General features: G+C 40.7%; 1 pseudogene; it reads right to left on the bottom strand.

Moving 5' to 3' along the window:
• Window positions 1-1,275: 1,275 nt before the first annotated feature.
• LOC134947104 (5S ribosomal RNA) lies at window positions 1,276-1,394 on the bottom strand (annotated as a pseudogene).
• Between the last annotated feature and the right edge of the window lie 3,690 nt (window positions 1,395-5,084).

The following is a 5,084-nucleotide window of genomic DNA, read 5'->3' as shown; positions in this document are numbered from 1 at the left end:
CAAGATCGCTCTGGGATTTGTTCTTGACCCGTATGCGAAACCTTTGTTGTACTGACAGGATGGCATCAGATGTATCTCCAGTAACCCCCATTATCTATTATCTACCAGTTTTTTAAGACTTTGGGGTGTAAGTCCATACGTTTACCTGAATGGCGAGTTGACTGAGAAAATCTGCTTCCCAGTTTAGGACTGCCGGAATGAGTACTGCGGACAAGGCTGGACAACAAAGTTCTGCCTACCTTAAAGTGTGACTTACCTTCTTCATTATGATCTGGCTGCGAGATCCTCCCTGATGGTTGAGGTACGCCACTGCCATTGCTTGTCTGAGCAGATTCGATCTGGATTCATTAGAAGGATATTCAATTTGCCTGAATAAATGCCATATATATGGTCCAAGGTTCCAATATATTTATTGGCAGGCAACATTTCTTCCTTGGTCCACTGCCCCTGGAAGTAACTCCTTCATGACACTTCACCCCAGCCCCACAGGCTGGCATTCATTGTCAGAGTTGCCATCTGATATTCAAAGGAGCCTTCCTTTATCCAGGATAGGATGTCCAATAACTATCAAGCTATTGACCTCCTTACTTCCAGAGGAAGACCATATTCTGCACTTTTATTGTCTGATGAAAAATGTTTCTACTTGGAAATGATCAGATATTGCAGATGTATCGAATGGAACTAAGTATACTCCATCATGTCCAATGTCTACACCATCAAACCCATCACACACATTACAGCGCAAATGGATACCGTTTGACTATGTTGCAATTCCTGTATCCTTAAGTGAATTTTGGATATTTTGTTCAGAAGTACTCCCTGAATACCCAATTCCAACACAGCCCCAAGTGAGTCATCCGATGTGTAGGAACCAGAACGACTTTGCCCAATTTATGAGCCAAACATATCTCTGTAACAAGCTGTTGTCTGTTACAGATGATCGTGAACAATTCCTGAGCCTGTGCCAGGATTATTAAGTCGTCGAGGTATGGGTTTTTATAAAATACTTATCTCCTGCTAACAGATATAAGATGCCATCACTACCATAATTTTGGTGAATTTTTGTTCAGTGCTTTGAGATTGAGTATGGGCTGGAATGACCCATTTGGCTTCTGGACTAGAGACAGGTTGGAATCAAACCTTGTCCTTAATGTGCAAGAGGAACTGAATTATCACTCCTGACTGAAGAACCTGAATTGCCTTTTGCAAAGCCCTAATCTTCGTTTCCACTGAAGACGGGCTGGTACAATTTTTATTGAGGGTGTTGCTTAAAAACATCTACAGCACTTGGTATTACCAGGAGGTTTACCATCCAAGTACTAACCAGGGCCAACACTGCTTAGCTTCCAAGATCAGATAAGATTGGGCATGTCCAGTGTGGTGTGGCTGTAGATCATACCGTGAGATACTGCTTTTTTTTGCACCCAGACATCTGTAGTAGACTGCTGCCAGCTCGATGTAAACTGAAGAAATCAGCCTCCCACCCTGGGTCGCCCCAGGTGGAGGCCCTCACCATCAGGCTGATGGCTTATCTTCAGATTTGAAAAACGGTCCTCTGGTAGCCCAATACCTTTTAGTCCTGCCAAACTTGTTGGATTGGACTGTTTGCCTTTTTTTTTTGTATAATCTGTTTTTATTCAGGTACAACATAGCAGTATAAAGATTGCATCACATTTTGACAGATGAGGGGGAAAATCATCAGGGCACAAACGAAGGTCTAATACATCATAGCCTTGAAAAGTAGAGAGGCATAACATCCCCATTGCTGGGGGGTTAGTATAGACATTAGCGTAAGTAGGTGTTTACATAACATTCGTCTGGTATCCCTTCGTCCTCTATCCATACTATAGTATAATTACAATCTCAAATGGCATTGTATAGAAGCTGTAGAGAAAGGAGAGGGAAGAAATGAGAGGAATAGTAGAGAGAAAACAGAGTGTGACCAAACTAGGGGGGACAATTGAGTTGAGGAGGGGATGGGGTGCAGACTATCCATCCGATCAATTGTGCGTTGAGATCATTTGGCAGCATAGACATAGTCCTTGTAGTCCTTAGAGGACACATACTCTATCCAGGGCATCCACATGATCATAAACTCCGATAGTTTATCTCTGGAGACCAGGAGAATGTTTTCCATATTCATATAATGATTAATTCTATTAAACCATAGTTTCAACTGTTTGCCTTTTACCCTTTCCTTTTGCTTTTCCTTGATTCTGAAAGGACCGGAAAGCTGGAAATTAGGTTTTAATTTTTGTGTGGAAAGAAACTTCACTTTCTTGGAGTCTGATTCCAAATACTGTTAATTATTTATCAAAAATAATATTTCCAGTAACAAAGATAAGACTCCAGAACCTTCTTGGATTCTGAGTAAGCTTACCATAGTATAGGACGCCAGACCTATTGGGACGCTGCAGTGCCTAGTATATGAAGTGGCTAGTTATTAAGTGGCAGCTAATATCAATAGCAGTGTTATACCTGTGTTTCATTGGTTGCATCTTCAACTGATATTTGGAATTGACTCCTGTCTCTCCTTTTCACCAACAGGTAACTACAGCAGAGAGCTGATCACTGTGTGTTTATTGCTAAAAGATATATTTGGTAACTACAGCAGAGAGCTGATCACTGTGTGTTTATTGCTAAAAGATATATTTGGTAACTACAGCAGAGAGCTGATCACTGTGTGTTTATTGCTAAAAGATATATTTGGTAACTACAGCAGAGAGCTGATCACTGTGTGTTTATTGCTAAAAGATATATTTGGTAACTACAGCAGAGAGCTGATCACTGTGTGTTTATTGCTAAAAGATATATTTGGTAACTACAGCAGAGAGCTGATCACTGTGTGTTTATTGCTAAAAGATATATTTGGTAACTACAGCAGAGAGCTGATCACTGTGTGTTTATTGCTAAAAGATATATTTGGTAACTACAGCAGAGAGCTGATCACTGTGTGTTTATTGCTAAAAGATATATTTGGTAAATTGTTAAGTGGATTAATATCTGTAGTCAGCAAAAACTTTGTGATTGACGGGGGCTTAGTGATCTCACATTTGGTAGTTGATTAACACCTTCTGGTGGAGGGTTGCTGTGTGGGGGAGGGGGCTGTAATCACAAAGAGCATGTGTTTGTAGACTTACTTAACCAGTATAGTATAGGACGCCAGACCTATTGGGACGCTGCAGTGCCTAGTATATGAAGTGGCTAGTTATTAAGTGGCAGCTAATATCAATAGCAGTGTTATACCTGTGTTTCATTGGTTGCATCTTCAACTGATATTTGGAATTGACTCCTGTCTCTCCTTTTCACCAACAGGTAACTACAGCAGAGAGCTGATCACTGTGTGTTTATTGCTAAAAGATATATTTGGTAACTACAGCAGAGAGCTGATCACTGTGTGTTTATTGCTAAAAGATATATTTGGTAACTACAGCAGAGAGCTGATCACTGTGTGTTTATTGCTAAAAGATATATTTGGTAACTACAGCAGAGAGCTGATCACTGTGTGTTTATTGCTAAAAGATATATTTGGTAACTACAGCAGAGAGCTGATCACTGTGTGTTTATTGCTAAAAGATATATTTGGTAACTACAGCAGAGAGCTGATCACTGTGTGTTTATTGCTAAAAGATATATTTGGTAACTACAGCAGAGAGCTGATCACTGTGTGTTTATTGCTAAAAGATATATTTGGTAAATTGTTAAGTGGATTAATATCTGTAGTCAGCAAAAACTTTGTGATTGACGGGGGCTTAGTGATCTCACATTTGGTAGTTGATTAACACCTTCTGGTGGAGGGTTGCTGTGTGGGGGAGGGGGCTGTAATCACAAAGAGCATGTGTTTGTAGACTTACTTAACCAGTATAGTATAGGACGCCAGACCTATTGGGACGCTGCAGTGCCTAGTATATGAAGTGGCTAGTTATTAAGTGGCAGCTAATATCAATAGCAGTGTTATACCTGTGTTTCATTGGTTGCATCTTCAACTGATATTTGGAATTGACTCCTGTCTCTCCTTTTCACCAACAGGTAACTACAGCAGAGAGCTGATCACTGTGTGTTTATTGCTAAAAGATATATTTGGTAACTACAGCAGAGAGCTGATCACTGTGTGTTTATTGCTAAAAGATATATTTGGTAAATTGTTAAGTGGATTAATATCTGTAGTCAGCAAAAACTTTGTGATTGACGGGGGCTTAGTGATCTCACATTTGGTAGTTGATTAACACCTTCTGGTGGAGGGTTGCTGTGTGGGGGAGGGGGCTGTAATCACAAAGAGCATGTGTTTGTAGACTTACTTAACCAGTATAGTATAGGACGCCAGACCTATTGGGACGCTGCAGTGCCTAGTATATGAAGTGGCTAGTTATTAAGTGGCAGCTAATATCAATAGCAGTGTTATACCTGTGTTTCATTGGTTGCATCTTCAACTGATATTTGGAATTGACTCCTGTCTCTCCTTTTCACCAACAGGTAACTACAGCAGAGAGCTGATCACTGTGTGTTTATTGCTAAAAGATATATTTGGTAACTACAGCAGAGAGCTGATCACTGTGTGTTTATTGCTAAAAGATATATTTGGTAAATTGTTAAGTGGATTAATATCTGTAGTCAGCAAAAACTTTGTGATTGACGGGGGCTTAGTGATCTCACATTTGGTAGTTGATTAACACCTTCTGGTGGAGGGTTGCTGTGTGGGGGAGGGGGCTGTAATCACAAAGAGCATGTGTTTGTAGACTTACTTAACCAGTATAGTATAGGACGCCAGACCTATTGGGACGCTGCAGTGCCTAGTATATGAAGTGGCTAGTTATTAAGTGGCAGCTAATATCAATAGCAGTGTTATACCTGTGTTAAACCGTAGGAAAACAGAAGTCAAACAACCTTACAAATTAACAGAAGGACTGCATTACAACCTAAAAACTCTGGAACTTTATATGGCCTCTCCTCACCTCAAACATGAGAACACCAAGACCAGGCTTACCACCTCTCTGGCTGAGAACTTCAAGTCTGCCCCTGGGCCTAACCATCAAGATGAACAGGGAACTGTGGGGGAAGAGCACCAGGATCAGCAGGGACTTCCC

Source organism: Pseudophryne corroboree, chromosome 7 (assembly GCF_028390025.1).
Source record: "Pseudophryne corroboree isolate aPseCor3 chromosome 7, aPseCor3.hap2, whole genome shotgun sequence".
NCBI lineage: Eukaryota > Metazoa > Chordata > Amphibia > Anura > Myobatrachidae > Pseudophryne > Pseudophryne corroboree.
This window is presented reverse-complemented; position numbering and strand designations above follow the sequence as displayed.